The sequence below is a fragment of the Pinus tabuliformis genome, chromosome 5_2 (genome assembly GCF_031772625.1).
Source record: "Pinus tabuliformis cultivar Carrire ecotype Pingquan chromosome 5_2, CPIR1, whole genome shotgun sequence".
Lineage (NCBI taxonomy): Eukaryota > Viridiplantae > Streptophyta > Pinopsida > Pinales > Pinaceae > Pinus > Pinus tabuliformis.
In genome coordinates, this window is record NC_142306.1 from 845507853 (window position 1) to 845521570 (window position 13718).

Consider the following 13718-nt stretch of genomic DNA (forward strand, 5'->3'; position numbering starts at 1 on the left):
TCGCAGAGTTGCCCGATCACGCTTGTCGCAGAATCGCAGATTGCTGTCTCGCATGATCGCGAGGTCGCAGATCGCAGATCACGTCATCGCAAGATTGCAGATCGCAGATTTGTTACAATCGTTAAATAGTTATGAGCTGTTTTTGCGATGTTGCGATATGCGATGTTGCATATCGGCCATCGACGATTTCTTAAGGTTTTCGAATATGAGCATTTCTTAACGCATGCGATGCGATGGATTGCGCGTCACATTTTCGCAATTTATCATTTTACTCACAAGGAAATGTCCCATTTTCTTCGCGCGATGCGATGCTTTCTTAAGGAGTATAATACATGAGTTTTAATTGGATTTTTTGAATTTTTTACTAAGGGTCCCCACTTATCTAGTGTTATTGCTAATACTAAATAAGGAAGGGGGGTTGTTGGTGGCCACAACAATTGGTGATTCACTTGGAAGAACCAGTTATCTCTGTTTTCCTATTGAATTTTTCAAACTTCCAAAACAGAAAAAATTTCAGAAAATTAAAATTTGTTATGGACAGATAGAGTACATTATGCCTTTAGCTGTTAATGATATTTTGTTTCAACCTCTTTCTATTTTAATTATTTGCTTCCTCAGGCTAGTCCTTGTATTTACATCAGCCATTACTTGGTCTTGTAAAGATAAAATAAAGTCTCCTCTGTAAAGCAGTTTTAAATATGCTCATTTGTCGTAGGTAGAGCCTCTGCTCCCAACAGGCATTTATATCCTCGACAGGGTTACCTATTACCTAGCAATGATCCTGTATCCTACTTAAGGTGACCTACAGCGTTCAAAGAAAAATCCATCTTTACACTTATTGCTTTGATTTTCTTTTTATTCTTGGAGAACAATGTCTTGGTTTGGTAGCCAAATTATGACACAGTCACTCACTTGATTCATAACTTTGCTGAACAAGCTGGCTCGTGATGAGACCCCTTGTCTTTTGATTGCAACAATCGTGAGTCATCGCCCTGTTGTGGTAGACAGTATTGGCAAAGTCAGCAAGTTATAATATCTGTGATCATGATAAGCCGGCTCGTGATGAGACCTCTTATTCTTCAAGATATAGTGTATCCTTGGATTGTTCCTCTGAACGCTGCGATTTTCCTTAGCAGGGAGGAAGTCATTGTTTCCTTAAGATAGCTCTGGACGACAATAATAGAGTTTTTGGAAACAGCTGTTCTACAGAGAATCTTTATTTTGTTATTGATACCTTTCATTGTGCTGATATAAAACAATTTCTTCACTAAAGGTTGCTTTCATCATATTTTTTGAAGTTGAAACTAGTATCATATCTAGGCTAAAGTTTTTAACTGTATCTGTCAATAATAAAGATCAATTTTTCAAAAGATTTGCTATTTATACAAGCGAAAAGCTCAAAATCTGAAAGAGAATTGGTGTCTTTTTCTGTAAATGCCTACTGTAACCACTCACAACTGGCTTTATTATGAAAAGAAAAACTATTCTAGAAAAATAGAAGAATAATCTTCTATGGAAAATATTTCTTGAGAATTTGTCCATTAACAGGCAAAGGATCTCTTCTACCTGCTAAATCCTGTAACACAAATGTTGATGGACCTATGACTTCAACAATCTAAAAAGGACCAAGCCACATCTTTTGAAATTTTGTATGTTTGCCCTTTTCTTCATGAGCCTTATCCCACTTTAAAACTAAATCTCCCATCTGAAAATCTTTTCTGGTCATTATGTTTGAATCAAAAGAGGATTTTACAAGCGCTTGATGATGAGCATGCGTTTTCTTAGCTTGTTCTCATTGTTCTTCTAATTTAATTATTTCCAATTGTCTCAGCTGTAAGGAGGAAGTAGGTACTTCGTCAATGTATTGTACTAAAGACAAAGAGGGAATGGCTAAGTGAGTCGGAAGAACCACTTCTTTCCCATAAACTAAATTAAAGGGAGAAGTGTCGATTGAAGCTTTTTGCGTTATCCTATCTGCCCATAAAGCATATACCAAAGCTTTGTGCCAATTCTTTTGATTTTGGTCAGCTGTTCTTTTAATAATCCTAATTAGGTTTTTATTTGTTGACTCAGCTAACCCATTACCTTGCGGATAGTAATTGGTCGAATATTGAAGTTTGAATCCTCTTTTAAGTGCAAACTCAGTCATTGCATTTCCAGAAAAGTATGATGCATTATCAAACATTAAAGCAGATGACAATCCAAATCTAGTGATTATAAATTGATCTATGAATTCAATAATATTTTCAGAATTAGCTGTCTTGAGCGGAACTGCTTCTACCCATTTAGTAAAATAGTCTGTTTCCGTGAGGATATATCTATGCTGCTTAGAAGAGTGGGGAACGGTCTCACCTATTATGTCCAAGCCCAACTGACTGAAAGGTTGTTCTATGTTTATCGGCTGTAGTGGCAGGGACGACTTCTTTTGTCTTCCAGCAGTAGTTTGGCAGACTTGACATCTTCTCACGTAACTGTGCGAGTCTTTGAACAACGTGGGCCAGTAATATCCTGCGCGTAAGATTTTATGTGTAGTAGCATCTCCAGCATAGTGTCCGCATGCTGGCCCATCATGGAGTTCCTGCAATACTTTTTCAGCTTCAGTTTTTTCAAGACACCTAAGAAGAACAGAATCATAATTTTTTCTAAAAAGAATATCATTTATAAGTTGATACTATTTAGCTTTCAATCTGAGAGCTCTCTTCTTAGTATGATCAAGGTGTGAAGGAGCATACCCATTCTTAAGATAATAAATGATATCAGCATATAATGATTCTGCATCATTTAGGCTTACCTCAGACATTTGTACCTCTTCAGATGGACTTTCAGAAATTTTTGATGCTCTGGCCAGCATTTTGCATAAGCCTTGACCTCTTACAATGTTTGCTGGTTTAATTTCAAGGTCGTATTCCTGTAAAGCAGTGACCCAATTAGCCCTTTTCTCACCCACATCCTTTTGTACTAGAAGATTCCTTACCAATGGAAATGGTACTATGATCTTAGTATGGGTTTTAAGTAAGAAAGGTCTGAAATATTTGACCGCTTTGAAAACAGCATAAGCCTGTTTCTCCACGTCTGAATAATTGAGTTCTGCACCCTGTAAATTCGAGCTAAAAAATGCAATTGGGGCTTCCGCTTTTTCTTGATTTTCTTGAGTTAGAATCATAGCATATGATTTATCTGAGGCAAATGTGTATAAAATAAAACATTCTGAAAAATTCGGGGTTGCTAAAGATGGAGCATTAATAATAGCTTGCTTGATCAGGTTGAATGCTTCATGTTCATGTTGACCCCATTTAAAAGTTGAATTCTTTTTAATCATGGATTGCAAAGGAGACACGATTCGCGAAAATTCTGGAATGAATCTCTTTACAAAATCGATTTGACCAAGGAAAGATTGCATGGCTTTTTTGTTATGAGGTAGGGATATTTCAGAAATTTCTGATTCTGTCAGGATCAATGTGAATACTGGATTTTGACACTATGAATCCTAGAAGTTTCCCTTCAATTAATGCGAAAAAAGATTTCTTTGGGTTAAGTGAAATTCCATACCTTAAACATCGTTGAAAGATTTGTTTCAGGTCTTTGAGATGGTCGCTTCGCTTCTTCAAGTACACTGTTATATCATCCAAATAAATTACTACAGATTTATTGACTAAACCTTTGAATGCGATGTTCATGGCTCTCTGAAATGTAGCACCAGCATTAATTAAACCAAATGGCATCTTTCGATATGCATATGTGCCCCAATTAGTTCTGAATGTGGTTTTCAACTGATCATCAGGATGTACCAACACTTGATTGTACCCTGAAAATCCATCCAAGAAAGACATTAATTCTGAGCCCGCCACTACCTGCAGTATCTACTCCATAGGTGGAAGAGGAAAATTGTCTTTTTGATAGGCTTTGTTAAGGTTCCAAAAGTCAATGCAGATCCTAATGTCTCTGTTTTTCTTTCTAACGGATACCATATTGGAGACCCATTTGGAATGTCTAACGGGAAAGATTATCCTGGCTTACAGTAACTTATTGAGCTCGATTTATCTGATTTTCTAAATTGGGGTGGATCTTTCTCAACTTTTGTTGGACAGGTTTTTCGTGATCAATCATGGGAATAGTATGTTGAATGATACAAGTGTCGTATGTTTTCAGCTCATCATAATTCCAGGAAAAAACATTTTTATATTGTCTCAAAAGACGAATATATGCTAGTTTCTCTTCAGGGGCTAGGCTGAGGCCTAAGTTAATGTTTTGTGGTTTAGCATCGGTCCCTAGGTTTACTAATTCGTAGTTCAAGGTTGAACTGTAGAGCTTTGAATTGGCAGGCCTTTTAAACCGATCTTTCAAATCGTATAAGTCTTCTAACTTGACCACCGACTTAGGTATAGCATTATTAGTGCTATTTTGTTGCATTTGTTGATCATGCTGGTCTTCGTCAATTATTTGATTGGAGTAGGATCCTTCAGATGTGAGGAAGTTTACAATATGAGGATCATCATTGAATACTCTCCAATTGGTGATGTTGTCCGGAATGGACAGTCCAAAGATTAGTTCTATTGAGAATCTATCTGGACTGAAATCTTCGGAGGGAATAAGCTTAGAAGCTACGTTAGCCAGAAGGTCTGCACTTGCGTTTTGGAGTCTGGGGATTGAAGAAATATTAAACGCTATGAAATGCTCAGTCAGATCTTGTACTAAAGATTGATAGTGTTTTAAGTGACCTGATACGTAATGTATAGTGTTACGTACCTGCTTAACCACGATCTCAGAGTCTCCAAAGACTTGAAGATACTTGACGTCCAACCCGATTGCTTTGTACAGGCCTTGAACCAAAGCCTCGTATTCTGCTGTGTTGTTTGTGCAATCGAATTCGAGTCTGCATGTGAGCATGATCTTTTCTCCTTCTGGACTAATCAGAACGCATCCTGCTCCTGCTCCTTCGTTAGATTTAGAGCCATCAAAAAATAATTTCCAAAACACAGATGTATTTACAGGTTTATCTAAAAAATTAATACATTTCGAACTATCAGTTCGAGAAAAATTTTCAACTTGGGACAAAACAAAGTTTTCTAAATAAGGTGATGCATGAGCATTGAAATTGCCGAGGAAAGAATCTACCGAGTAGTTGCCAATGATACTGTTGTTATACACTACCGGTTCATTTTCTCCCTCTAACTCCATTACTATGTACTTCTGGTGTAGCTCTCGTTCAACTTTTACTTGATTCGGTTTACCATTGTAGGGCAGCCACATGTGCGACCAGTCAGTTACAAAGTACCCATGGAGTTTCTCTGACCAATCCCTGCTAATAATTAAGCCATAGAATTCTGGGATGTCAGCAACTAGAATGTCAATAACCTGACATACCTTCGGGTTGGATGAAAATCTGATGGTTACTTGATTAAGTTCACCAATCACTTCGACTTGAGATCGATCGAGCTGAACTATGCGCACTGCAGATTTCTGTGGTTGAACATTTAACTTGGCACATATAGATTTGGGTAAAATATTCGATGAAGCACCAGAATCTACCAAACAATTGTGCACATTTTTATTGAAGATTTCATAAGTAAGGAGAAACGGGGGAGTGTGAGATCTTGATCTTCCTTCAATCAAGGCGATGTCATTTGGATCAACCTTACTGATCGCGTTAGTTGGAGGTCTTCCCATGTTGTGGGAAGCTTGAGAAAGTACAGCGGAAGGCAAAGGTGCAACTGGCACGGCATGTGATTCTTTCATCATTATCTTCTGTTGATGTTTCAACTTGCTCAGTTCGTAAAGAGTGATGTTAGCCCTAGTCTTTTTCATGTCATCAATAATATTGTACTCCATTTCATAGGACACTATCAGTGTTTTCGATGGAGTTGTTTCATTTGCTTGGACTGGGCTAGTTTGAGTCACTTTAGTTGTCGTTTTCTTTGTTGCGATTTTATCCTTTGTTGCAGAGCTTGCGCTCTTCGACTTGGGGGTATTTTGGGGAGGATCAAGCTGATTTTTGCTTCGTGTGCTAACTGGAAATACTTCTTGATCTTCTTCTTGTGGGAGGATGAAATCCCACATTCCTTGTAATTCCACAACTTCTTCGTCATCGGTCTGCCCTTCAGTGGCAATTTCTTTTTCCTCTTCCTCGGATTCAACATTTGAGATGGCGTTGGGTGGCTTTACATCCGTTGAAGGACCTCTTTTAAAAGCTCTGTAGGGATTTTTTGAAGAAGTTTCTGCTACTTGCTTTTTTATGTCGACCATCTCATTAGACATGGTCTTTAGAACTTTCTGGTCCCAACTTGTGATGGATCCAGAGGGTAATGAAAAGTACCATGATCCGGTTGTCCCTTGCAGTGTATAGGGAAAAAGCCGAACAACAGCATCTTCATTAGTAACTCCATTGAGATTAATGGAAAGCATGAAGTTATTTATGTGCTCTTCTACTAGCATTCCTACCTTGGGATTGAATTTGGGCAGCCATTTCTCTGGATGGGCCGGTATTTGACTCAAGGTTGCAGGCATTAAGACTACCCTAGGGTTGTTCCATGGAGACTGGGCCATCATTGAACTGCTAACAGTGGAAAGTGCAGAAGATGATGCCTGTGGTTGGGAGGATGAGGATACAATGATTGTAGATGATTGAAGAGGTGTTGAGGGGATTCCTGTGGATGGATGGATGATGATTTGGAGTGGAGGCGTGGATGGTTGACTTCGCGGTGAAGTAGTTGAGATGGATGATGTAGACGAAAGTGTCTCACTTTCAGAATCTTGCGGTGATTTCCTTGCTCTTTTCCTGGTGGGAAGAGGTAATTTGGTTGGGTGCATGCCAAACTTTTCACTTTTTAGCCTGGTCAGGGGATGAGCAGGGTTGTACTGCGAAGTCACGCTGCCTTGAGATTTATCAGACCTCTGAGGAGAAATGGAAAATCGCTGAAGTTTGTGAATCAGGGATTCGACTTCAGGAGGTTCAATGGTAGATTGGTTCGAAATATCAGGGTGTGTAGCAGCAGTTGATACTTGAGCGACTTCTGACTCTAGATTTAGATGTACTTGGGAAGTCGAGGGAGATGATGAGGGAGATTTACTCTCAGAATGGTATTCAGATTTTGATTTACTTGCCATTCATAGTTCATGCCCTCCTTCTAGCACCAAATATGTTGAAGCCCTGAAAATCGGGTCGACAACAAGGGGGATACCCGCCCGGTCCGGACCTTGGTTGGCAGCTCCTTATCCGTTTGGTATAGCGGGTCCGACTGGGGATAATGGGACCAGTTTCCCAATCTAACGGTGTGTGTGTGTGTAGAATTGGATGTTGCTGATCTAACAATTCCTATCTGAGCTATTCTAATTCAAACTTTAATATAATTCTATGTTATTGTAATCTAATAAAAACAGCACATCTAGTCTATGTTAACTCGGGATGTCATTCTTCTATTATGCGACCTAAAGAGATTTCAAATAACAACTGGTAATAAAGATCATTCAGTGATTATAAGAAAAGAAATCAATTAAGATGAACCACTTTGCATAAAAAGTTAGGCAAAACAGTTGTGAACAGCATATCGCATAATAAGCTATTCATACATTAAACATAAATAAATATCTCTACCGTACAAAAGTGCCAAATGGTAACTTACGCATTCATGTAATAACATATAAACAACTAAAAACTGTATATTACTTTAACATATAAGCAGAAATGGTCAAGAGATAAACGTACCATTTATGACTGGTCCTACTCATAAGCTTCAAGCAACAATGATTTATCTCTCCTTGCTTTAACATCTACTAAGAGTACAGAAGTGCAACATCAGTAGCAGATATCAAATGCAAACATCAACAAATCTTGATCCATTCATTCACCAAAACCTCCTCTGAGGGTGCAAAAGTTCATGTTCTGAGGACAAGTTTTTGATAAATTTCTGGACCCTTCTCTAAATGCATGAGAAGGGTTTAAATACTAATAACTAAATAACTTAATTACATATATTCAGGATACGGTTTAAATGACCGCCCTTTTTCTAAGCAAAACTATTTCTAAAAATTAAATCTAATATCTAACTATTTCTGCACTTGCTCCTTAATGTTGCGAGCATTCAATATTGCCTGGGTAGTGTCGGATGACTGTCTTCCACTTTTGGTTGAACTAAGCAAACAGAAATGGCAAGCGCTGGCACCTTTTTTCCAACAAAATAGAAGATATACTTGAGAATCGTCTTCTGGCTGAGTGGATTTACTGAGTATGTTCAGTAATAACCCAAATTCTACTTGGTTAACCCTCAAATTGCTTCTGCCTTTGCTTTTTGTGTTTTCCGGGCTTACGAATGACTAAGCAGTTAGGGACTTTACTTTTTGAACAATTTTCTCAGCGATGCACGATTAGTGCTAGGAAACTGCCTCTGTTCTTTGATCTGGGCCTTTCTGGTCCATTTTTTTTGCCTTTGGCACCTTTTCCTTTACCGGGTATAAGCTTCAGAATTTTGTAAACATGCTGCCTTCGTGAGCTTCTGACCTTGGGTGTTAAATCACCTGTTAATAGTAGCATCATTCAACTACTCATTCAACCATGCCTCTGACTGTAATGGATAGCTCAACAGCGCTCTGGAATTTTCGGCTCTGTTGCATGCGGTATCCGTTCATGAGGATATTTTTTCTCTGCTTCCGAGCTTTGGAGCTTTACCCTTTTCCTTAATCGCTCCCTGCACATTGCTTCATGTTGTTTCTGTTTTTTCATTCCTGCAGTTCACACATAAGGAGAGAGTAATGACAATAAAAATTGATAAGAAAGCTCTAAGCTCTACGAATGTACGAAAACATGCCACCTGACATGAACTAACTCTTCGAAAAACACAACACTGCCTTTCATTAATACTTGGCGTACATTCATTGATTTTCATTAGGCGCGCATCCAATTTTTGTTTTATTGACAGCTTTTCTTGAATGTTGAGCCGGGGATAGTTTGCGATGAACAATTTCTACGACTCGCATCGCAACATCGCATCATCGCGTTATCGCATTTTCATCAAGATGTGTTATCGCAGAGTTGCCCGATCACGCTTATCGTAGAATCGCATATTGTTGTCTCGCGCGATCGCAAGGTCGCAGATCGCAGATCGCATCATCACAAGATCACAGACCGCAGATTTGTTACAATCATTAAATAGTTATGTGCTGTTTTTTGCAACATTGCAATATGCAATGTCGCATATCAGCCATCGGCGATTTCTTAAGGTTTTCGAATACGAGCATTTCTTAACGCATGCGATGTGATGGATTGCGCGTCACATTTTGCAGTTTATCATTTTACTCACAAGGAAATGTCCCATTTTCTTTGCGCAATGCGATGTTTTCTTAAGGAGTATAATACATGAGTTTTAAGTGGATTTTTTGAATTTTTTAGTAAGGGTCCCCACTTATCTAGTGTTATTGCTAATACTAAATAAGGAAGGGGGGTTTTTGGTGGCCACAACAGGCTCATCAACAGGTGATCTTGCCCTAGGGCTTGTAATACAAACCCTCTATTCTGGCTTTCAATAGCTTTGCAAAAGTATACTATCAACCTTCACACAGCCCTAACCTGGGACTGAGGTACTTTCACACTGCTATGGCAGCACGCCGTGCAGATTCCTCAATTACCCTTAGTGATTTGCTTATTTTTCCGAATACTTAAGTTTATCACTGTTGGCCTGTATGGGCCTGACCCAAGTTCAGAGGTGATTTAGCTAAATAAATACTAGTACTACTGCCCCTTTTGGCAACAGTCTGTGAAGCGCAGACTGAGGTCTCAACCGAAGTAGTATTGGAGGGTGCTAGAACCAGGTTTCCACACCCTGGGGATGTCTGATGAGCTTCTGGAGGTCCATGGTTTGACCCTACTTGCACGTCGATATGCGCACTTGTTATTCCTTCACAACCTGTGATGTTGTTTCTGCGCAGCCTTACTGGGGGCGCAACCCGTATAATACCCAAGTTCCTTGCTATTCAATCTATTATTACCCGATTACTTAAGTTATTTGTGTAAGACTAATGATTATCACAACATATTCAACAATCATATCAGTGTGCGCGATAAATAAAACAATATAAGTGTAAAGAAGGAAATGCACAAGTAGATACATAGAAATAGGAATCAACTTCTCTTTATTATTCTTCGATCAAGATTACACATTGAACACCGCCCTGTGCACTCAGTTGCGCACTCTACTAGGCCTCTGTGCACATAGCTGTAGAGCCTCTTCCTACTACTATGACCCAATACCCTGAGAATTTTACTCTATGCTCGAACCATTCGTATTCACCTATCCCTTCTTCACCTTATAACTTAGAGCCTTGCTCTATTTATACAATTCCATGGTCCATGGACCATGGGTAGGCCGACATGAATTTACATTTCATTACAATACTTTAGGGCAGACAACCCTATGACTTAACCTATACTTCGCGCTCCACGACCATAATTCACAGAGTCATACAATACATTTGACCAAAACTTGGGCTTTGAGCCCCAAAACATGCTGTGGGGGGATTTCATGCCCAATGGGCCCCCAACACAATCATTGTGACTCATCCCCGAGCCACTCAGTTGGCGTAGAAATCTTGGTGTGGAGTCCTTCCAACTGGCCTCGTACCAATTGGAGGTCCGTGGCACCCTGTTCTTCGGTATGATGGATTTGTTGCATTCTTGCTTTAGAGTCATCTGTGTCTGAATTGTGTCCTTATCTAGGTCAAGTGTCTGCTGCATGTGTTTATAGTCCCACACACTCGTCTGGCTCCTCAGGTTGCGAAGACTATGCGTCATCCTTTTAGTCAGATAGCTGGCCCCCCCTTGTAGGGCTTCAAGTGACTGTCGTTTACTTTACATGGGAAGGGTTCTCCATTTAGTTTAACTAGCTGGACAACACCTCCGTCTGTGACCTCCTTAAGCACGTATGGTCCCAGCCAGTGTATTATGAATTTTCCTGGAAATTTTTCAAACTTACTGTCGTACAGCAGCACTAAGTCATTTATCTTGAAGGTGCACAACTTGATATAGTGTTCATGCTAGGCCTTTTCACATTGCTTTTGTACCTGCTAATGAAATCCAGCCAGAAACAATTCTTCCTTGAGTTCTTCTAGTTGCGCAAGCCTTTCTTCCAGAGCTTCATGGTCCATCATGCCGGTGAGCACTACTATTTGCAGACTAGGTACGATGTATTCCATCGGCATGATAGCTTCCATGCCATAGACTAACTAGAAAGGTGTCCGTCCTATCAATTTTTTGCATGTTGTCCTGTACGCCCATAATACGGAAGGTACGTGCAGGTTTGAGTTGTTTTGTTGCGCATTACATACTTTGGTCAGTGCAGTCTCTAGTATTTTGTTGAAAGCCTCTACTGTCCGAGTTGTTTTGCTGCGCGTTACATACTTTGGTCAGTGCAATCTCTAGTATTCTATGGGTGGTACAGTGTACTTTTCTGATGATACACCTGGAACTCTTATGTGAGTGCGCTGATGGTTTCATTCAAGAAATGTGTTCCACGGTCACTCATTAAGATTTTCGGACAACCAAATCATGTCAACACTTTTTCAAACAAAAACTTCGTAGTCGTAATGGCCGTGCAGTCCTTGACCGGCTGCCCTTCCACCCATCGTGTCAAGTACTCCATTGCGGTGATGATGTAGTGCGCACCAGTCTTTCCTTGAGGTTTGATCGGTCCCACAAAGTCGATTGCCCATTTTTCGAACGGCTGCACTGTCATTTGTGGATTTAGTGGCATCTCATCCCTTCGTGATGGCTTTCCAGTCCTTTGACATATATCGCAAGCCCTATAGTGCACTTTCGAATCTTGGTGCAAGGCTGGCCACCATAACCCTGCGCGGATAATATTTTGTGCAGTCGCACGTTCTTCATAGTGTCCTCCTACAACACCCCCATGTGCTTCTGCGAGGATCTGACCTCGTTCAAATTTAGCTATGTATCTTTGCAATATCTCATCATTTCCAATTTTATAAAGGCGCCCTGCGATGACAAAAAAGTTTACCACGTGCACCAACAGTTCCTTCTTCTGTTGGACTGAGTATTCCTTTAGTGTAGTCCTTATTGTTAGAAAATGAATTATATCTTCGAAGTGTCCTTCCGCGATGCGCATGACAAACAGTTGTGCATCAAGTAGTCCCTCCTCCAACATTGTTGGTTCCTTGCCCATCTCAATTCATGACAAGTGATCTGGTCCTACGTTGAGGCATCCCGGCTTGACTATGACCTCAAAATAATATTCTTGAAACAGTAAAAGCCATCTACATATACGCCCCCCCAACACAGGCTTGTTCACCAGGTATTTCAACGTGGAATGGTTGGTATACATCTTGAAATGTCCTCCAAGTTAATAGTGTCGGTATTTTTGGAGTGCGTACATCATTGCCAAGCCCTTGCACTCGATGGTAGAGTAGTTCTTTTTTTCTTTGGACAGTCTCTAACTTGCGAATGCGGTCGGGTGATCCACACCCTCCGCGCCTTCTTGTGTGAGTACAGCTCCTAGCGAAATACACGACGCATCAACATGTACATGAAATTCCACATCCCATTTTGGAAAGACCAGGATTCGAGCGGAGGCCAGTTTCCCCTTCAGGACATCCAAAATCTTCATGCAATCATCATTCTAGCAATATGTAGCATCCTTTTTCAATATCTTTTCCATCGGTGCCATTATTTGGGCATAACTTTGGATGAACTTCCTATAGTATCCAGTGTGCCTAAAAGTAGCGCACAGTGGCTTAACGCTTCACGGTGCTTCCAAATTTAGAATAATGGCAATCTTCGCAGGTTCCACCATCAGGCCTTGTTTGCAGATCACATGTCCCAGCAGGTTTCCAAAGGGAACGAGGAATGTGCACTTCTTAAGGTTCAGCGCAATCTAGTGTTAGCAGCAAGTATCCAACATCAAGCGTAAACTCGCTACATGGTGCTTAACTAATCCAAAGACAGTCCAATCATCCAGATAGACCTCCAAGAACTTGTGGATGTATTCTTTGAATGTGGCCACAATGATGCATGAAAATATAGCTGGCACGTTCTTCAATCCAAACAGCATAATGGTGCATTGAAAGAACCCCCATTCTGTTGTGAAGGTTGTTTTTCTCCTATCTTCCGGCGCAATCTTGATTTGATGGTGAGAACCCATCCATGAATGAGTATGCTTCCTGACTACCAACATTTTCTAGTACTTCATCTGTGAATGGTGTCGGGAATGGGTCATGTACATAGGCATCATTTAACTTCCTGAGGTCCATGCATTTTCTTATTTTGCCCTTATATTTTTTCTCCTATACTACCATAAGACTCAACCAGTTAGATTCTTCTACTAGTTCAATAATTTCGGTTGCAAGCATCTTGTCTAATTCATCATGGACCTTCTCTTTATACTTCGGATTCAAGCGGTAAGGCCACTGCTTAACTGGCTTTGCGTCGGGTTTCAGAGTGACCTTCATCATCCCTAAGTCACTAATGATCCCTTTTAAGTTCGTAATTTTGGTCGGTAACAAGTCTTGGTATTCGCGGAGTAACTCGATGACCTTATCCACTATGGCATCATCCCAATAGTCCCCAAACGTTCCGTACTTTGGCTCCGCCTCTGTTCCAATGTTTACCTGCTTTTTTTTTAGTGGCGCAGTGATGTCGGGATCCTCAATTGATGGTCCTCGAACCTTGCAACAGCCTTCCATTTCTGGAATATTAATATTTCGTGGGTCCTCATCAT